Raw genomic sequence first — 23,783 nt, 5'->3', positions numbered from 1 at the left:
GCACAGTTCATTGAGTAAAAGGAGAGGCCTGAAATGGGTTTTGGAATGTGCCAAAAAAGGGGAAAGACGGCCCAATTTAGATTCTTGCTATGGGGCCCAGTGATTTCTATGTACGCCCCTGCCACCTGCATCAGTTCTGATGCTTCCATTAGCCCAAAATGATAAAATCTGAGTAGAGATGAGTGAATTTCGTATTTTGAAATTCGTTCACACTTTGGTGGTAAAAGCAGAATTGCGTTATGAATTCTGTTACCACGGACCATAACGCAATTCTACGTCCTTTAGAGGCATTCCGTTATCTATTCCATTATAATAGAAGTCTGTGGGCTGCATAACGGATCCGTACAGTTTCCGTTATGCAGGCCATAGACTTCTATTGTGACGGAATGAATAACGGAATGCCTCTAAAGGTCATAGAATTGCGTTATGGTCCGCTTTTACCACAAAAGTCTGAACGAATTTCTAAATACGAAATTCGATCATCTCTACTTCAGAGTTCAAATTTGTAACCCCTTCACAGTATAGGTGCAGCCATGTGTCTTCTTCTAAGTATGTTCGAAACCAATTGCCCCAATTAAAGTAGTTTTTCCCAGCTCAGTGCCTGTATAACACTTCACCTCCTTCAGAGGATGAAAAAACACAATCAACTTGGTCAGGTTCACATCTATGACTCTGCTGCTCTATCCTGTCACACATGGCACTGCTGTGTAGGAGAAATAATGCAGGGGATAATCACAGCATGCATGCTCACACATGGCACTGCTGTGTAGGAGAAATAATGCAGGGGTTAATCACAGCAGGCATGCTCGCACATGGCACTGCTGTGTAGGAGAAATAATGCAGGGGTTAATCACAGCATGCATGCTCACACATGGCACTGCTGTGTAGGAGAAATAATGCAGGGGTTAATCACAGCATGCATGCTCGCACATGGCACTGCTGTGTAGGAGAAATAATGCAGGGGTTAATCAGAAAATGCATGCTCACACATGGCACTGCTGTGCAGGAGGAATAATGCAGGGGTTCAATACAGCAGGCATGCTCCCACATGGCACTGCTGTGCAGGAGGAATGCAGGGTTATATCTACAGCAGTATGCTTCACACATGGCACTGCCTGGGCAGAGAATAATGCAGGGGTCAATACACCAGGCATGCTCCCACATGGCACTGCTGTGCAGGAGGAATGAAGGGGGTTAATCACAGCAGGCATGCTCCCACATGGCACTGCTGTGCAGGAGGAGGAATGCAGGGGTTCAACACAGCAGGCATGCTCCCACATGGCACTGCTGTGCAGGAGGAATGCAGGGGGTTAATCACAGCAGGCATGCTCCCACATGGCACTGCTGTGCAGGAGGAGGAATGCAGGGGTTGATCACAGCAGGCATGCTCCTCATCTGACACAGCAGAGTGATATGTGACACTAGACAGTTCTGCTGAGGTGATTACTTCCTGCTCAGCGATTTATAGTACGTCAGACGTACCAGGAATGAGAACACTACCCCTGACCTCTGAAGCGCGATATCACACTCGGCACTGATGCAGGAGGTAGACATGAAAGGCAGACATAACAACCTATGCACGATCCACTGCAGGCTGAGCAATGAGGCACTGAACATTCAAAGCTGCCTTTAAAAGATAGAAACCAAATCACTGATAATTACCTCCCTTATCGGGTGCTCCAAGAGTAGCTGTGAGACTTAGAAGAGAAGGGGTGGAGATGAGGGTGTATCTTATTCATTTGTGGGCGTGGCTGGGCTCCGAGACTCAAGGAACATAGAAACATAGAATGTGTCGGCAGATAAGAACCATTTGGCCCATCTAGTCTGCCCAATATACTGAATACTATGGATAGCCCCTGGCCCTATCTTATATGAAGGATGGCCTTATGCCTATCCCATGCATGCTTAAACTCCTCACTGTATTTGCAGCTACCACTTCTGCAGGAAGGCTATTCCATGCATCCACTACTCTCTCAGTAAAGTAATACTTCCTGATATTACTTTTAAACCTTTGCCCCTCTAATTTAAAACTATGTCCTCTTGTAGCAGTTTTTCTTCTTTTAAATATTCTCTCCTCTTTTACCTTGTTGATTCCCTTTATGTATTTAGCAGTTTCTATCATATCCCCTCTGTCTCGTCTTTCTTCCAAGCTATACATGTTAAGGTCCTTTAACCTTTCCTGGTAAGTTTTATCCTGAAATCCATGTACCAGTTTAGTAGCTCTTCTCTGAACTCTCTCCAAAGTATCAATATCCTTCTGGAGATATGGTCTCCAGTACTGAGCACAATACTCCAAATGAGGTCTCACTAGTGCTCTGTAGAGCGGCATGAGCACCTCCCTCTTTCTACTGGTAATGCCTCTCCCTATACACCCAAGCATTCTGCTAGCATTTCCTGCTGCTCTATGACATTGTCTGCCTACCTTTAAGTCTTCTAAAATAATGACCCCTAAATCCGTTTCCTCAGATACTGAGGTTAGGACTGTATCACTGGTTTTATATTCTGCTCTTGGGTTTTTACGCCCCAGGTGCATTATTTTGCACTTATCAACATTAAATTTTAGTTGCCAGATTTTTGACCATTCCTCTAGTTTTCCTAAATCCTTTTCCATTTGGTGTATCCCTCCAGGAACATCAACCCTGTTACAAATCTTTGTGTCATTAGCAAAAAGACACACCTTACCATCGAGGCCTTCTGCAATTTCACTGATAAAGATATTAAACAATATGGGTCCCAGAACAGATCCCTGAGGTACCTTACTGGTAACAAGACCATGGTCTGAATATACTCCATTGACTACAACCCTCTGTTGCCTGTCCCTCAGCCACTGCCTAATCCATTCAACAATATGGGAGTCCAAGCTCAAAGACTGCAATTTATTGATAAGCCTTCTGTGTGGGACAGTATCGAAAGCCTTACTGAAGTCTAGATAAGCAATGTCTACTGCACCTCCGACAATCTATTATTTTAGTCACCCGATGAAAAAAATCAATAAGATTAGTTTGACATGATCTCCCTGAAGTAAACCCATGCTGTTTTTCATCTTTCAATCCATGGGATTTTAGATGTTCCACAATCCGCTGGACTCATCTCTGAAGCATGGAGGACACAGGACTCATGTAAGGCTCATTTACATATATTTACTTTAGGTTTTTCTCTGAAATGATAGTTCGTTCAGAATAGATTTGAATATCATTATTAATGTATTAAAACGTATTTATAGAAAAGTGAGTTGATAAATAGGGTTAGAAAGTGATGACAAGTTTCCTTTAAAAGCATCTTAAAATCTCATTGTGAGAGGTACATACCGTATGGGAATAAAAGTTTAAGTAACAAAAATAAACCAATGTGGATAAATTGAACTGTAAAGAAAGCAATAAATGACAAAAAGAAAGCATATAAAACACTAAAACAGGAGGGTAGCACGGAAGCACTGAAAAACTATAAGGAAAAAAACAGAACATGTAAAAAACTAATAAAAGCGGCCAAACTAGAGACCGAGAGATTAATTGCCAAAGAGAGTAAAACTAACCCTAAAATATTCTCCAATTATATAAATGTTAAATAGTATAAATCTGAAGGTGTCGGCCCTTTAAAGAGTAATGAGGGGGAGTCGCAGAGAGCGACGAGGAAAAAGCCAAGCTGTTAAATATTTTTTTCTCCAATGTATTCACTGAGGAAAATAAACTGTCAGATGACTTGCTGAATGTAAAAATGAATTCCCCATTAAAAGTGTCCTGTCTGACCCAGGAAGAAGTACAACAGCGACTTAAAAAGATTAAAATAGACAAATCGCCAGGATCGGATGGCATACAGCCCCGTATCCTAAGGGAATTAAGTAATGTCATAGCCAGCCCCTTATTTCTGATATTTAGTATGCGCAAAATGAGGGGGCACACTCAAGAGAGAACCACTAGATGGATGATCGCATAATATTTTATTACTCTAAAAACAAACCCCTAAAAATACGTAAAAAAACTATTATAAAATAGCATGTATAAATGCAGCAATTCTATAGTGCATGACAAACGGTACTACACATATATGCCAAATACCATATAATATATAACATGCAGCGGTATTACAATGCGTGACACGCTGGTGGTAGAAACCATATGTGATAGTCCTGTAGCCGTCATATGAGTAATAGTTAAAATGTCAGCACTTTCGTGCATAAATGTCCCACTGAGACTCGATGGTAATGGTACTATGACCAAATGTCCCAATAAAGATGATGCCAATATATTAGGGCAGTGTAGTTAAATTCAATAAAGCAGTTGAATACCAATGTCCGGTATTGTGGATGTACAATATACGTACAGATATTAGATACTGGAGCTACTTACTATTTCACGCCGCCTGTAGTGTCCCGGTCTCACCCCACCTTCCTGCTGCTAAACCGCAGCGTTGATTCCCCAGGTGGCCGAACGCGACCGAGCGTGGCGTCCCACGTGACCTGGTTACTTAGGGTTCCGGGTTGGCGCTTCCCTGACGTCACTGGTATGCGACTCTGACTCCGGCTGTAGCTCCGTACTGGAGATATGATGGAAAAATATCTCTTGTACTTGAAACTTCTGGCTTTTTGTTCTGTCTCTTCTTATTGAATCCACGCTCACTCCGTGCTACCAGACGCGTTTCAGGGTCTACACCCCTTCCTCAGTGGCCACTGAGTGAGTGGATTCTCACTCTTTTTAAATGGTGTTGTCCCACCCACAATTGTGTTCTTTTGTGCTTGTCTCAATATGTGGGGTGGATTTTGATTGCTGATAAATCATATTAAAACATACTTAAATCGCATAAAATAATAAATATAACATCCCACCATGTAATACGATATAAAAACACTTAAAAAACAGTCCTGGATGAGGATTGCAAGGTCAGATCATCTTTTTAGGATAAAACGCATCAAAACCGCATCAGTGTGAACTGCGTTTTGCATGAGTTTTTCGTATAATTGTCAATTGTAGGGTCTAACAGTATTTGTGAACGGATAACACCAAACATAGCATCATTATTTCATGTATTCTCTATGTAATTTCATATTTGGTGATCCTATATGGAAAAAATATATATTCCCAGATTGGGTAGTATGTCGTATAGGGGAGGAGCCATCCAGTGGGGAGGGGAGATCACAATGTCGATTATCGACCAAACTGCGATGTCCCATCCCCTATACGGCTCCTCCCCTATACGACATACTACCCAATCTGGGAATATATATTTTTACCATATAGGATCACCAAATATGAAATTACATAGAGAATACATAAAATAATGATGCTATGTTTGGTGTTATCCGTTCACAAATACTGTTAGACCCTACAATTGACAATTATACGAAAAACGCATGCAAAACGCAGTTCACACTGATGCGGTTTTGATGCGTTTTATCCTAAAAAGATGATCTGACCTTGCAATCCTCATCCAGGACTGTTTTTTAAGTGTTTTTATATCGTATTACATGGTGGGATGTTATATTTATTATTTTATGCGATTTAAGTATGTTTTAATATGATTTTTCAGCAATCAAAATCCACCCCACATATTGAGACAAGCACAAAAGAACACAATTGTGGGTGGGACAACACCATTTAAAAAGAGTGAGAATCCACTCACTCAGTGGCCACTGAGGAAGGGGTGTAGACCCTGAAACGCGTCTGGTAGCACGGAGTGAGCGTGGATTCAATAAGAAGAGAAACAGAACAAAAAGCCAGAAGTTTCAAGTACAAGAGATATTTTTCCATCATATCTCCAGTACGGAGCTACAGCCGGAGTCAGAGTCGCATACCAGTGACGTCAGGGAAGCGCCAACCCGGAACCCTAAGTAACCAGGTCACTTGGGACGCCACGCTCGGCCGCGTTCGGCCACCTGGGGAATCAACGCTGCGGTTTAGCAGCAGGAAGGTGGGGTGAGACCGGGACACTACAGGCGGCGTGAAATAGTAAGTAGCTCCAGTATCTAATATCTGTACGTATATTGTACATCCACAATACCGGACATTGGTATTCAACTGCTTTATTGGATTTAACTACACTGCCCTACTATATTGGCATCATCTTTATTGGGACATTTATGCACGAAAGTGCTGACATTTTAAATATTACTCATAGGACGGCTACAGGACTATCACATATGGTTTCTACCACCAGCGTGTCACGCATTGTAATACCGCTGCATGTTATATATTATATGGTATTTGGCATATATGTGTAGTATCGTTTGTCATGCACTATAGGATTGCTGCATTTATACATGCTATTTTATAATTGTTTTTTTACGTATTTTTAGGGGTTTGTTTTTAGAGTAATAAAATATTATGCGATCATCCATCTAGTGGTTCTCTCTTGAGTGTGCCCCCTCATTTTGCACATACTTTATACCTCTTTCCAGTCCTGAGGGTAGGACTAGAGGGTGAGCACCTACCCATACAAGATAGGGGTGAGCCGCTGGATTTCTTTCATTTGTTCTATTACATTACCCTCAACAGATGAGCTCCCCCTTTCTTTGATATGGACATCTGGGAACACCTAGATAGTAAATACAAGAAAATTGAGGCTTTCACCTTCAATATGGAAGGAGAGGCATCAATAGAAACAACAAGATCAATGGATGATGTTTTTAAAGTTCTGGAGAGGACTCTGAAACGTCAATTGCGTAATAAGTGGGAGATTAGATCCCTTACGCAATATCTGGACAAGGGCTTCATCCCTAGGGGTTTGTCACTTGCCAAGACACCTGCATATGATCTGATGAGTGACAAATTCAAAAAGGAATGGGATGATTTCCTGAAAGCACAGTCGGGAGCCCTTGTCCAAATGATCATCAAAAGAAGGATACAAATGACAGAAGAAATGACAGGGCAAATAGATATTCTCAAAAGAGAAATGGAAACATTCCCAGACACTGATGCAGTTCACAAGTGGCATGAAAGAATTTGCAAAAATCTAGATGCATTAGAAAGGGAAATAATAGGGAAAAAATCCAGGAAATTAAACCATATGGAAAGAAAAGAAGCCACTGAGGTTTATAAACAGAGGGAGGTTATACACACTGATACACTAAACCAATTTGAGAATGTACCAATCTCAAATAGGTTTGAAACATTGTCAACACCACATTTTTTAGACTTCACACCGCCACACCACAAAGCACGAATAAGGAACACACGCACTCCCACCCCACCACGACAAGAGCCAAAGAAACACAATCACAAAACACAGGGTTATGTTCACGAATACAATTTGAGGGAGCGTCCGAGGGAGCACACACAGAGCAGAGGGAACTATCAGACACACAGACAGGAACACAGACACTATCAGGACACAGCACACCATTACACACCAATAATGAACAGGTCACAAAGGCACAATCACAACGAACAATTCGGAGAGGACGACATGCACATAAGAAGAAAGCACAAAAATTAATAGCACCAACCACCAATGTAATCAACATCAGTGAGGCTGTACTGACTGACATCCAGGTGCAGCTTCTAAATAAAGGTTTAAAGTTTGCCCCGACAAACCCTATGGACAAATTTGCAACATACATAGGAGTGGAAAAGTTCATTAGACGTTTATGTCTCAAAAAATATTTTCTGAAAAATCCCATTAATAGGGAGATGGATATAGGAGGGAACACAAGTAAATATTCACACACAGATCTGAAGGTGAGATCAAAGAAATATCCCAGGCAGGAGATCAGTAGTGAAATGGCAACCTTTAAAAATAATGTGGAACGGGATTTGAGGAGGATAAAAAGTCGCAGGATCAATGCGAATCTGAACAGAGAAGAAATTAAGGCCATAAAATCCCTACAAGAGGCGAATAATATTACAATTAGGCCAGCTGATAAGGGTGGAGCTGTCGTGATACTAAACACTAGAGATTATACAGAAGAATGTTACAGACAGCTAAGATCAGAGAATACCTACCAAAGATTAAAAGGAGACCCAACACAGGAATATTATAATATTCTCAAAGATTATTGTGGAAGGGGGGTAGGAGCTGGCTTTCTTTCTGATCAGGAAGCAAAATTTATTCTGGACACTGAGGGGAGGATCCCTATGTTCTATTGTGTCCCCAAGATCCATAAGAACCTGGAAACACCTCCAGGTCGCCCGATTGTATCGGGTATTCAATCCATATCATGTAATTTATCCAAATATATTGACCAGTGGCTCCAACCATATGTAAAACGAGTACCATCATATATTCGAGACACTACAGATATCATCAAAACTGTTGAAAATGTCAAATGGGTAGATGGATGGATCTTGGGGACACTGGATGTTGGATCCCTCTACACAGTAATTGAACATACCAGGGGGATACAGGCATTACATGAGCAATTGTCGGGTGATGCTGGGCTCCCTGCGGAACAATTCGATTTCCTGTTAGAGGGAGTAGGATATATATTGGCCCACAATTATTTCTCTTTTGAAAGGGAGTTTTATTTGCAGTGTACCGGGACCGCCATGGGCACCAGATTCGCCCCCAGCTATGCCAACCTTTTTTTGGCTCAATGGGAGAGAGAGATCATTGCTCCCAGGCTGGGGACGGATCTGGTGCTATGGCGGCGGTACATTGACGACATTTTGTTCATTTGGCAAGATACAGCTGAATCTCTGGATCTATTCCTTAGTGATATCAACAAAAATGACAAGAATCTCATATTTAGTCCAATCATCAGTAAAGAAAAGGTTGAATTTCTAGATTTGGAGATATGGATTAGGGAAGAACAATTATGCTGCAATACATTCTTTAAGCCGGTGGCCAAAAATAGCTTCACCAGATTTGCAAGTTGCCATCTTCCACGGTGGCTTATTAACATACCAACTAGCCAGTTCCGCAGACTTAAGCGCAACTGTACGATGGACAGCAAATTTGATGAAGAGGCCACCGGCCTAAAACAGCAATTATTAGAAAGAGATTACCCAGTCCAGATTATAGACAAATCACTGGAAAAGGTGAAGGAGATGGAAAGAAAAAGCTTTTTTGAGACAGGTCCATTACAATTACGAGATGAAACATTAAGAATTATCCTCCTGTTCAATTCCCAGTATAGAATGATGGAGAGGAGCATTCGTAAACATTGGGGTCATCTGCTGAATGATAAGATAATTGGCCCATTATTGAGTGACGTACCGAAAATAACATACACAAGGGCCAATAATTTAGCAGGCAAAATAGCCCCAACTGTAAAAATTAAGAAAGAGAAGCAACAAATAAAAAGCAATTGGTTAACAACCAATGGGTTTTTCAAATGTGGAAGGTGCGCAAATTGCAAAATGACAAATTTTCCTAAAAAAACAACAAAGGTTATATCCATAGTAAACTCTTTCAGTTTAGAAATACAAGAATGCTTAACCTGCGACTCCACGGATGTCATCTACCTATTAGAATGTGGATGTAAGAAACAGTATATAGGCAGGACCAAAAGAACACTCAAAAAGAGGATAGCGGAACATGTGGCAAACATTAAAAAAGGTTTAGAAACACATTCCTTATCGAAACATTTTAAAATTCAACACAACTGTGATCCAACTAGTTTAAAATTCACAGCCATAGAAAGAGTCAATAAAATGTGGAGAGGAGGCAACCATATTGCACACATGTCGAGACAAGAATCCCGCAGAATTTTTGAGTATGATACCATCATTCCCAGGGGCCTCAACGCCGAGATGGAGGTGTTTGGGTTCCTGTGATTGTTGGGGGGGTCGTCCGGGGGGGATGGGACATCGCAGTTTGGTCGATAATCGACATTGTGATCTCCCCTCCCCACTGGATGGCTCCTCCCCTATACGACATACTACCCAATCTGGGAATATATATTTTTACCATATAGGATCACCAAATATGAAATTACATAGAGAATACATGAAATAATGATGCTATGTTTGGTGTTATCCGTTCACAAATACTGTTAGACCCTACAATTGACAATTATACGAAAAACGCATGCAAAACGCAGTTCACACTGATGCGGTTTTGATGCGTTTTATCCTAAAAAGATGATCTGACCTTGCAATCCTCATCCAGGACTGTTTTTTAAGTGTTTTTATATCGTATTACATGGTGGGATGTTATATTTATTATTTTATGCGATTTAAGTATGTTTTAATATGATTTATCAGCAATCAAAATCCACCCCACATATTGAGACAAGCACAAAAGAACACAATTGTGGGTGGGACAACACCATTTAAAAAGAGTGAGAATCCACTCACTCAGTGGCCACTGAGGAAGGGGTGTAGACCCTGAAACGCGTCTGGTAGCACGGAGTGAGCGTGGATTCAATAAGAAGAGAAACAGAACAAAAAGCCAGAAGTTTCAAGTACAAGAGATATTTTTCCATCATATCTCCAGTACGGAGCTACAGCCGGAGTCAGAGTCGCATACCAGTGACGTCAGGGAAGCGCCAACCCGGAACCCTAAGTAACCAGGTCACGTGGGACGCCACGCTCGGCCGCGTTCGGCCACCTGGGGAATCAACGCTGCGGTTTAGCAGCAGGAAGGTGGGGTGAGACCGGGACACTACAGGCGGCGTGAAATAGTAAGTAGCTCCAGTATCTAATATCTCAGTGGGACATTTATGCACGAAAGTGCTGACATTTTAACTATTACTCATAGGACGGCTACAGGACTATCACATATGGTTTCTACCACCAGCGTGTCACGCATTGTAATACCGCTGCATGTTATATATTATATGGTATTTGGCATATATGTGTAGTACCGTTTGTCATGCACTATAGGATTGCTGCATTTATACATGCTATTTTATAATTGTTTTTTTACGTATTTTTAGGGGTTTGTCTTTAGAGTAATAAAATATTATGCGATCATCCATCTAGTGGTTCTCTCTTGAGTGTGCCCCCTCATTTTGCGCATACTTTATACCTCTTTCCAGTCCTGAGGGTAGGACTAGAGGGTGAGCACCTACCCATACAAGATAGGGGTGAGCCGCTGGATTTCTTTAATTTATTTCTGATATTTGCAGACTCTATACTGACAGGGAATGTCCCACAGGATTGGCGCATGGCAAATGTGGTGCCAATATTCAAAAAGAGTCCAAAAACAGAGCCTGGAAACTATAGGCCGGTAAGTTTAACATCTGTTGTGGGTAAACTGTTTGAAGGTTTTCTGAGAGATGCTATCTTAGAGCATCTCAACGGAAATCAGCAAATAACGCCATATCAGCATGGCTTCATGAGGGATCGGTCATGCCAAACTAATTTATTCAGTTTCTAGGTAAGTTCTAGACTTGACAGCGGCGAATCAATGGATGTTGTATATCTGGACTTCTCCAAAGTATTTGACACTGTACCACATAAAAGGTTAGTATATAAAATGAGAATGCTTGGACTGGGAGAAAACATCTGTATGTGGGTAAGTAACTGGCTGAGTGATAGAAAACAGAGGGTGGTTATTAACGGTACACACTCAGATTGGGTCACTGTCACTAGTGGGGTACCTCGGGGGTCAGTATTGGGCCCTATTCTCTTCAATATATTTATTAATGATCTTGTAGAAGGCTTGCATAGTAAAATATCAATTTTTCACAGATAAATCTAAACTGTGTAAAGTAATTAACACTGAAGAGGACAGTATACTACTGCAGAGGGATCTGGATAGATTGGAGGTTTTGGCAGATAAGTGGAAGATGAGGTTTAACACTGACAAATGTAAAGTTATGCACATGGGAAGGAATAGGTGGGAATCAAAATGACACAGGAGGATCAGAAGGGGGTACTACCGTAAAATAGTAATCCCCCTCCCCTCTGATTCTCTTGTGCCATTTTGATTCCCCCCTCTGATCCCCCTGTGTCATGGAAAATAAGACATCCCCTGAAAATAAGACCTAGCGCATTTTTGGGAGCAAAAATTAATATAAGACACTGTCTTATTTTCGGGGAAACAGGGTAAATGGTAAAACACTCAGTAACACTGACATGGAAAAGGATCTAGGAATTTTAATAAACAGCAAACTAAGCTGCAAAAAACAATGTCCGGCAGCTGCTGCCAAGGCCAATAAGATAATGGATTGCATCAAAAGGGGCATAGATGCCCGTGATGAGAACATAGTCCTACCACTTTACAAATCGCTAGACAGACCACACATGGAGTACTGTGTACAGTTCTGGGCTCCTGTGAACAAGGCAGACATAGCAGAGCTGGAGAGGGTCCAGAAGAGGGCAACTAAAGTAATAACTGGAATGGGGCAACTACAGTACCCTGAAAGATGATCAAAATTAGGGTTATTCACTTTAGAAAAAAAGACGACAGGGGAGATCTAATTACTATGTATAAATATATCAGGGGTCAGTACAGATATCTATTCCATCATCTATTTATCCCCAGGACTGTGACGAGGGGACATTCTCTGCGTCTGGAGGAAAGAAGGTTTGTACACAAACATAGAAAAGGATTCTTTACGGTAAGAGCAGTGAGACTATGGAACTCTCTGCCTGAGGAGGTGGTGATGGTGAGTACAATAAAGGAATTCAAGAGGGGCTTGGATGTATTTCTGGATTGTAATAATATTACAGGCTATAGCTACTAGAGAGGGGTCGTTGATCCAGGGAGTTATTCTGATTGATGATTGGAGTCGGGAAGGAATTTTTTATTCCCCTAAGGCCTCCTGCACACGACTGTTTTTTTCCCCTGTTTACTGGCCGTTTTTTGCGTTCCGTATACGGTCCGTATACGGAACCATTCATTTCAATGGTTCCGCAAAAAAAAAAACAGAATGTACTCCGTATGCATTCCGTTTCCGTATTTCCATTTAAAGATAGAACATGTCCTATTATTGCCCGCAAATCACGTTCCGTGGCTCCATTCAAGTCAATGGGTCCGCAAAAAAACGGAACACATAAGGAAATGCATCCGTATGTCTTCCGTTTCCGTTCCGTTTTTTTGCGGAACCATCTATTGAAAATGTTATGCCCAGCCCAATTGTATCTATGTAATTACTGTACACTGTACATGGCATACGGAAAAACGGAACGGAAAAACAGAACAGAAACACAACGTAAACAAAAAACGGATCCGTGAAAAACAGCCCGCAAAACACTGAAAAAGCCATACGGTCATGTGCAGGAGGCCTAAAGTGGGGAAAATTGGCTTCTACCTCACAGGGTTTTCTTTTGCCTTCCTCTGGATCAACTTGCAGGATGAGAGGCCGAACTGGATGGACAAATGTCTTTTTTCGGCCTTATGTACTATGTTACTATGTTAAAGGGTTTCTACCATCAGATTTTGCAATATGTAGCTGACTGACACTAGCGATGTGCTAGTGCCAGCAGTCAGCAAGCCGGCTTCCTTACTGCGCCTCTGCCGACTACGTTACAGTGAGGAAGCAGGCACCAGGAGAGCGGCATTCACTCACTGCGCCTGCGCCGAATACAGAAGCGCACAGCGCAGGCGCGTGATTTAGAGAGATGCAGGCAAATCGGACGTCAATCAAGAGGAGCGGGGCGGACTAAAAGAACTACATGGGCAGTGAAAATGGTCAGTAGACGGAGCCTCTAGGTGCTGAATCGACGCCCACATAGCACCTAGAGGCTCATTAGCATATGGATAAAAGTACGTTTTTTAGGTGAACGGCCGAAGACAGAAGTGAACAAAGAATACTGTTATGTACTGCTGACACTAGCACATCGCTAGTGTCAGTCAACAACATATGGCAAAATCTGATGGTAGAAACCCTTTAAATTCTAAATGGGAAACTCTTTTTCAAACTTTGCTTGGAGTTTGGAGATGTCCAGCACGAAACCAGGTATACACAATCAAGGAGCTAACCAAGTGCTGAGATTCTGTCCGTCTGGATCTGGCCTGTTTCTACCATACCAACTTCCTAATGTCGAATAATAAACAAAAAAACCTGACCAAAAATATGTATCAGGCATCACAAGGCCATGGTGGTAGTTGTATTTCAAAATCTGCTGGAGGGACGCAGTTGCAGCATCAATACTCAATATAATAGGAGTATGTACAGTAATTTGCCTTTTATTTTAACATGATTAAATCCATTTTGTGGTTTGTAACTCAAAAATGCAAAGGGCTTGGCCCAGCAATTTCATATTTGGAACCGATCCATAGGATAGGTACACATGATCAGATTAGCGGTGGACCAACATCTGGCAAAACATGACAATTAGATGTATGAGGAGAAAATGCGTGCAGTGCGCAGGTGCCATCTCCCTTCTCTATTCCTGCGCTGATTGCAGATATATATGTTATTTGATCCAGAAAAAAGTGCCACACAGGAAGAGAGACGGGAGACGGCATGTGCGCTGTGCACGTGTTGTGTCGCTTATCAGCGGTGTTGCCAGGTGTTTTTCCACCCCAAAAATGAAATTGATCACCTACACAGAGGGTAGGTCATCAATAGTAAAACGCTACACAAAACCACTTTAAGTATTTCCTACTAGTGTTAACCTACATTATGAACTATTGAGACCCTGCAAATAATGTTTTTTTTTGTATCACAAACATACTTACAGCCTCAAATCAATGACCGACTTCAAAAACTATAATTGGGCCGTATATAAGTAAGGCCTTTTCTTGGAGCCACCTTCGCCACTACGGCCTCTTTCATTTAATTCCCGGCGGAATTGATCCCGGCAACTATTCCACCGGGTCTTGGTCTGTTTCACTGTGAAGAAATAAAACAATAATAATCATATAAATAGGACAGAGAAATATTAAATAATAACAGGACTAATAGCAAAGCAAACATTTGACCAAAATCAAGTGGCCAACTAAGATAAATGTCCGATAATGCACGATTAGACATCACATGGTACAGTAGTGCAGGTGTGGGTATACTAATATACAATACGTTCAGGAAGCCGGAGATTAGTCGTGCTATACATTTGTACAATAATACTTTTTCTAATATGGGATAGTGACAACTATTGTATACTCAATTACAACAGGGACACATGTGTCATCAAATAAAACATGCACATGCATGTTATCCATTACTACAGTTTGCTGTAGCAAAGGTAGGGACAGGCATTTAAAATACACAAATGATGGAGTATGGTATAAATTGCACAATTGTTACAAAAACCATATATAGGCCTATACAAAATTAAGCAGGCCAACAAAATATACAGTATATTATGACATCATGGAATTAATAACTACTTCATTAGTGACAACACAGGCCCAGGAAAGTACAACAACATTGCTGGCACTTACTGTACCTAAATCTGCCCGGCCTCTGCCATCAGCTTTATGCCATTCGGCCCGCCTCATGGAATGGGAAACTTTCTCCCATGCCACCTCCTTCCGAACTCGGTCCTGGTAGGCATGTATCCCGCTGTCCCATAATTCGGGCCTCTCCTGGACCAGTGTAATTCATTTTTCTACATTCCAGCAAGGCATATTTGCAGGAACAATGAAAATCCACTGACTGCCAAACCAAACACCACACTTTGCCCTCAGGTGCCTAGCAATCAGCTATCTGCATAACCTGTGACCTTCAACTTCCTTCCTGTATATAATTTTATTTTTTTTATTTGCCACAAGGTCTGGCAGACAGGTTGCCAGGAAAATGAATGTAAAAAATCGGACGCAGATGACATACGGTTGTGCATCCTCACTTTTTGTGGACCCATTGACTTGAATGGGTCCGCAAACCGTTTTTTACAGACAAGAATAGGACAGGTTATAATTTTTTGACGGACTGGAACCACGGACGCGAATAACAAACAGTGGACTATCCGCATTTCACACGTCTCCATAGAAATGAATGGGTCCGCATCAGAAACGCTAAAATCGGCGTAACAGACGTGGAAACAACATGCGGTCGTGTGCATGAGTGGCCTAGGTTTACGGTGTATGAATATTCCCACGTTCAGGGTCTATTCATACTGACAGGAGTCAGGGCTAGGTTTATGGTTTCCTTAGGTGGTTACCATTTCCCTTTCCCTAGCCTTGAGGCCGTGTTCCTGGTCCTTTTCCTTCTGTTGTCATTCTGGTGTTCCTCCCCTTCCCCTACGCTGTGCCTCTGACACCATGCCTCTGTCGTAGCGGACATCTCTCATCCCATTATCCCTTTATTTTTAACTTTACCTAACTCCCACACTGCTCTTTGCCAGATATTCACCCCAAATGTAACCCAGAGGGAAATTATCAAAAACTGAGAATATTATTGGAAGAAGGGAAAAATTTAAAATCTGAAAAAGAATCTGAATTTCCATGAAAAAAAATACCTCAAGATCTTAGAAATGTAATACTTGCCAACAGTCTCCAAATATCTAGTGGACCCTTTGCCAGACCTATACTATCTGGGATTATCATAATCCCTTGACTGCTTTGGGCCAATATCTGGATTTCCTCCTGCATAAGGCCTCATGCACACGGCCGTTGTTTGGGTCCGCATCCGAGCCGCCGTTTTGGCGGCTCGGATGTGGACCCATTCACTTCAATGGGGCCGCAAAAGATGCGGATAGCACTCCGTGTGCTGTCCGCATCCGTTGCTCTGTTCCGTGGCCCTGCAAAAAAAATATAACATGTCCTATTCTTGTCCGCAAAACGGACAAGAATAGGCAGTTATATCAATGGCCGCCCGTTCCGTTCCGCAAATTGCGGAAGGCACACGGGCGGCTTCCATTTTTTGCAGATCCGCGGTTTGTGGACCGCAAAAAACGGCACGGTCGTGTGCATGTAGACTAATTATGTGAAAAAATGCCCTCTTATTTGAGATTAGACTGAATGTCTGAAGGAAATACAATCTACTCCACTTTACATTGTTCAGTTGATGTAACATCCTTGCATATGAGTAGCCAACAGTGGAAGGAGGTAGATTCAGTGAAAGAATAGATGGATAGGGACAACAAGTTATGTAGTGAACAAAATGATTTCTGAAGGGAGAGGGAAGTATTATTTACAGACAACTGAAACAGCACTGATAGAGAAATTGACCTCGAGTTACGCAAAATTATTGATGGTGCTATGGGAGCAACAACACATCTGTGAAACACACCAGTGACCTTATTATATGCAAAGGTTAATAGGAGGGTCTGGCACAATAGTGGAAGAAATTCAACAATAATTATTGGAATACAAAATTAACATAAATAGTTGAAAATAGGATGCACCAAGGCATGTTTCAAGAAAACTGATTGTAACAGCGTCATTGAAAACTTGCAATTTTTCACCATGGATTAAAAACATACCAAGAAAATCGAATTATGTGCGCATAATATATGATAGAATTGTACAAAAATGAAATAATCCTTAGAATTCATTTAAAAAAACACTAGAAAAATGTAAGAGGAATAGACAGAATTAAGCAGTGGGAAAGTTTTACAAATTTTTGGAGGACTGATTGTAATTACATTTTTTTTTTCTATATTAGCATGTGAATGCAGCTACAATATATAGGGCGGTCAAGACGGAAATGAAAGACAAGAATAAATGAGCATATTAGAAACATTGGAAATAGTTTAATGTCTTAGCATATCTAACCTTTTTTTTTTTGCAAACATTTTGGAAAAACCCAATCAGTTTGAAAGAAATAGGGACTTGACAGGTTTTATTAGAAGTGTGCAATTTTTATGTTGTTTTATTTATGTAACAGATTTTTTACCTGGAACTAGGAAATGATGTTGAAAATGTATAAAAGTCAGGAATGGAATGCGGAGCGGTAGTCCATGAGGAAGCTGGGAGGTGAAACTGGTTGGGCACCACTCAAGATTCCCTTTTAAATTCAGATAAAGACTTGTCTCAGGTGTATTATAACTTGTGAATATTAAAAGCAGTGTGGATTTGTCCTCACCAGGTCCTGCACAATCTTCTTTGTGTCCTTTATCCTACTGTTCACTGCAGTTAGCTGGCTAATGTAATTTTGAAACAGAGGGCCTTCTGAACTAAACACGGTTCCACTAATGTAAGAAGATCTATGGAGGACACTGTGATGTGTGGACGTTTGTCCTAGCAAGATTCCTGTACAGCAGCAGATGAATTTGGGTGCACTCCTGAGCAAACTCTTGAACAGATAAAGGAGTACAACCTGTTAATGGCTGTATCAAACAGCACTTGCACCCCAATAACAAGAACGGTTTGATGGAATTACAGAGCTGTATAATGGCAATTTGGATCCCCAGTCAGTGCAGCAAGGTGTAATAGGATTGTTCCTATTACCCAGGCGGTAAACTCCCCTACTGAAACCCGTTCTGCTTCAATACTGTGGAATGATTCCTCCCTATACTTTCCCTTAACTTCTATACAGAAAAATAAACATTTTAAAGTATTTTTTACCACTGTCCCTAGAGCCTGCTGACGTCTCTCCCTGCACTAAGTACACTGGAAAATGGCTGAATCCAAGATGGCTGAGGCTATTTATAGGGCTGTGAAATGTCGCCAGCGGCCTTGCTGTGATGTCATTATCATGCTGCCAGCTCTTCTCCTATCAGTAGGCCGCCAGTACTATCTGCTGTCAGGTCATTTGACACCCAGTGGCTGGATAGAAGTCACAACAGACATAGGCCTCATGCACACGACCGCAGTTTTTTCCCGCATCCGTTCTGCATATTTTGTGGTTCTTATGCGGATCCATTCATTTCTATGGAGCAGTTGAAAATGCAGATAGTCAACTGTGTGTTTTCTGCGTCCGTTGTCCGTGGTTCCATTGCGCAAAAAAATAAAGTATGTCCTGTTCTTGTCCACAATAAACGGTCCGCGGGCCAATTTAAGTCAATGGGTCCGCAAAAAATGCAGATCCCAAACGGAAGCCATCAGTATGTCATCCGCATTTTTTGCGGATCCGTTGCCAGGAAACCTGTGTGAAAGGCCTCTGACCTTTAAGCAAAAAGCTGTACAGGAAGTTGAAACTAAGTGTAAGGAGGGGCAGGTGGCGTGTTTCCTTTGCAGCACCGCCGGCAACCTGCCCAAGGAGAGGACAGCAGTCCCTAACTTAAGTACAGGGGAAAAACAAAAGACAGGACAAACAGAACACAAAGCAAGTCAAACTAGCCGAAGTCAAATACCAGGATAGGCGTCATTGAGACCTGAGAGAGCCGCCGCACTGACGCCTTTCGGCGTTAGTGTGACGGCAAGAGATTAAGTGTCATTTTAGTAATTTGGCACTTTATACTGTTGAAGTGGCCATGCGCTTGATGTGTCTAACCTTGCCTTTAAACATGCTATTTTTTTATTGTTGCATGTGTTGCACTTTTTGGTTTTGGCTCTTTTTAAAGTTAGCTTCCAACCTGCGTGTGCCAAAATCACGAAAATCACTGTTGAAAAAGTATGCCAAGCAATGCAAATCTCTCTATCCCTTTATAGACAGACAGAATTTCAGAACTTGGTTAGTTCTTTAATGTGTCTACAGTACATGTTTTAGAGTCGGACAGCTCTAAACACCCAGCAACCTACAAAATGTTCTGTTGCTATTTGAACACTGTCCAAAAGAACAGTCCAGAAATCGTTTGATTAGGTAATGTGGCCACAAATGTTTAGGGTGAACATTACGATTTTTAACCCTTGTTGGATCTGTGCTGGCTCACCTTATTGTGAACATGCACCACTATGTTTGCCATAATTTCATTTAATTTAGAATTTCATGTTTGTCTAATGTACTGTATATTTTCATCTGATTTGCCCTACAGTACTGTGGACAGTCTGGAGGAACCTGATCCAGAGGAATCCCAGCTATCAGATGTGGGAGGTACTAAGACTCCAGCCGTGTTCTCCCCAGTGTCCACTCCCACGCAGACCCCGGCTGAAGATCCCGAACCCCAGGCAAGGGAAACTTCAAGGCCAGCGGAAGATAGCCGAAAATTGCTGTGGCATTTATTTTTATAAATGGCACAATGGTCATATAGTTGTATAACACATGTAGAAATGGTTTGAGCTGTAAAAGGAGTGCACCCAATCCACAGGTATCACAAGGTAGTGGTTGGAGCTATTTGTAGTGGACAAGGATATGTCTCAGCAGCAAAAGGTGCGTTCCTCCACTTCTAAATGCAGCCCACGCCACTTTCCCAATACTCTAAATCCGATATCTTGCAGAGTGAGAGTATTCACAAAGTTTCGCATAAAAAATCTGCATGAAAAATCATATGGAACAATCGTATAAAGAATCATAAAAAAATCGATGCTAACGATATTCACAAGGTGTGCATCAAAGTTAGTACCGGTGACCCACGTCCGTGGGCTTACCTTCTCTTGTACCCAGCTGGTTTCTTGTGTTTTTTATTGTATCCGGCAACAGACCGGCGTCCCGGCTTCTGTTATGTCGGTGTCTCAATTGTAGGTCAATTTGTCACATGGGCTGTGCTTCCAGTGTTGATCTTCCAGCAGGTTAAAGCGAATTTTGCGATGCGTCTATTTTAATGTCCTCGAAATAATTGTAGATAACAGTGCACATTCAACAGTGGTTGATTCCATATTAACAACAGGTGACCAAGGATATTGGAGCCATCAATTGAATCCATTGGAAATACTGTATTGTATATCATTTTAATTTTATTTTTATCCTTATGTGCATTTTTATTGTATTGCATTTTTATTAGTATATACAGTTGTAATAAATTGTGAAGCTTGTTTCCGTGTTGCTCCGTATGTATTAGTGTGCCAATCTTCTATTGTCATAAGCTTAATTTGAAGGGTGAATCTACTTAGATTGTGCACCTTCCCCATGTGTGTGAGGCTAGTGAGCTATTTCCATCAACCTATCAACATACATTCTCTAATCGACCAAGTGCGGCGCCAGGTGATCTTTCCCTAAACTACAAACAGCACCAGCTACCCACCTCAGCAGCCCCCAGCCCAAGGTCAATCTGTACAGCCATACCATTTTCCCCTGGCCTAAGAGCCAAACCCCCCTTTGGCCATGAAAATTATCCGTCCCCTTATACATCAGTGGCCCCGGATCCGGGACATGTTCGGCCTGGACCCTCATACGGACCAACATCCTTTACAAGGGATCTTTTTGAGTTGTAATTTTTTTTGTTATGTTTAGTTCTATATATTATGACATTTGAGACATGGCTTGTCTGTATTTTTTTAGTTGGGGGGGTTAGGGTAATTAAACCACATATTTCAAAATGGCTTGAATAATGTTCTTCCTTGTAACCAAACTTATGTCATCAGTTCAACAGGTTTCAACATAAGATAGAGACACACAATCCTTCAAGTACTATCACTTTAATAATCTACACTGTTGTAAAAGTATTAATATTTCAATGATGTATTAGAAGGTATTTTTGACCATATTCCAAATAGATTAATGATGGTTTTAAAAAGTACATTTCTAAAACCATCTTTATTAATTATCTTTAATTTTAATTGTTTTATGCCAAAAAACCTCGGCCTGCAAGCCCATGTCATGGGTCCTGGCGGTTAAGTACAAGGACAAGAGCGATGTCCTTGTACTAACTGCCATTCACACCAAAACCAGTTCTCCTGCCCAAGTGCGAGGTACCACTACCACTGTCAACAAGCCAGACTGCATCCAAAGAGGTTGATTGACAACATCCCAGTGGGTCAGTTCCTAAGGGCGAGACGGATATGCTCAACGGATCAACTTTTTGAGACACAAGCAGAGGATCTACACAACAGATTTCAAACTAGGAAGTATACAGAAAGATCAATTGAAAAGGCATACAGACGAGCAAGACAATCCAGACGCTCTGACTTGTTACTTGATAAAAAATGTAAGAATACCACAGAGGACATTAGATTTATTACAACATTTAACAAGAAAAGTAGGGAGATTACCAATGTTTTGTCCAAACATTGGGACATTCTAAAATTAGACCCACAACTAAGGGATAAATTGAAAGAACATCCAAGCATTACCTTTAGGAGAGCTAAGAATTTAAAAGACCACCTAGAACAGAGCCATTATGTGGTACGCCCCCCCAATCCCTTTGGATCTAGAGGCCCTCGCTGGGGTAACAAACAATGTGGGAAGTGCGTGGCCTGTGTCAATATGGATAGGAGTGAGATTTTTAAGATCACCTACCCCATTGACTGTACCACGACAGGGGTGATATATTGGGCTATCTGCCCCTGTAATAAAATATATATAGGAATGACCTCCCACCAGTTCAAGAAAAGCATCCGCGAGCATGTGCTGTCAATTGAATCTGCCAGGGATATCACAGATGTGGAATTACTTACAACTATACTTAGGCATTTCAAGGCAGCACATGATTGCGATGGTTCTGGGTTGCGCTTCCGGGGGATTGACCATGTGAAGATCTCCCCGAGAGGAGGCAATTGGAAGAGATTACTAGCCCAACGAGAGACACGTTGGATTTATAGTTTGAAATCTATGGCCCCGCTAGGGTTAAATGACAATAATAGCTTTGATCCGTTCTTATAGAATCTCCCTTTTGCTTTGATGAATCAGGATCATCTTGAACCACCAGATAGGACTGGATTTTTAATTGATGTATTATATTGTTTTAACAGTTAATGAGCATTGTCTGTTTTTTCCTTCTGTTTAAGGCTCAGTTCACACCTGAGCGTTTTCCTACGGCGCTGTAAAACGCCCAACAGGCAAAAACCAATGCTTCCCTATGGGCATGGTTCTCACCTGAGTGTTTTACAGCGCGTACGAACGCGCTGTAAAACGCCCTACGCCCCAAGAAGTACAGGAGCTTCTTTGGGGCGTATTGTCGCGCGTTCCCGTCCATAGACTTCAGCAGGAACGCGCGTTTCTTGTTTGGTCATTTAAAAATGCGCGCACATACGCGCGTTTCGTCCGCATGATATATCGAAAAAATAATTGAATCGCGATAATCGCCAAATGCGATATGGCGATTTGGCCGACCCGAAAATGCTGCGATTATATATGAAGGGGCCCCGTGCACATAACTGGCTTTGTGTGTAAAGTATTTTACTACTGTCTGAAACAAGCTCTCTCCTATTGATAAAATGGCCAGCCTCTGTACTCACTTTCACTATGAATGCACTGCAGCGAGCGGTAGCGAGCGACTTCCGATGCAGCTACATCACTTCCGGGTATAGACTTTTGTCCGGGTATAGAAAAGTGTCAGAACACCGGCCGGCCCGCTTGCTACCGTGCATTCATAGTGAAAGTGAGTACAGAGGCTGGCCATTTTATCAATAGGAGAGAGATTGTTTCAGACAGTAGTAAACTACTTTACACACAAAGTCAGTTATGTGCACAGTTTAGGACACACGAGGGGACACATAGGGCCATGAGGGGGACCAGCATAAGATGCTATATGTGTTATGCTGGCCCCCCTCATGGCCCTATGTGTCATAGCACACATCCCCTATAACAGTGCCATCCACAGATCCACCCCATAACAGCGTCATCCACAGGTCCCCCATAACACTGTCCTCCACAGATCCCCCATAACAGTGTCCTCCACAGATCCCCCATAACAGTGTCCTCCACAGATCCCCCATAAGTGTCCTCCACAGATCCCCCATAACAGCGTCCTCCACAGATCCCCATAACAGTGTCCTCCACAGATCCCCCATAACAGTGTCCTCCACAGATCCCCCATAACAGTGTCCTCCACAGATCCCCCATAACAGCGTCCTCCACAGATCCCCCATAACAGCGTCCTCCACCGATCCCCCATAACAGCGTCCTCCACAGATCCCCCACATAACAGCGTCATCCACAGACCCCCCATAACAGCGTCCTCCACAGACCCCCCATAACAGCGTCCTCCACAGATCCCCCATAACAGTGTCCTCCACAGATCCCCCATAACAGTGTCCTCCACAGATCCCCATAAAAGTGTCCTCCACAGATCCCCATAAAAGTGTCCTCCACAGAT

This window comes from Bufo bufo, chromosome 4 (genome assembly GCF_905171765.1).
Source record: "Bufo bufo chromosome 4, aBufBuf1.1, whole genome shotgun sequence".
NCBI lineage: Eukaryota > Metazoa > Chordata > Amphibia > Anura > Bufonidae > Bufo > Bufo bufo.
Note: the sequence above shows the minus strand (reverse complement) of the source record.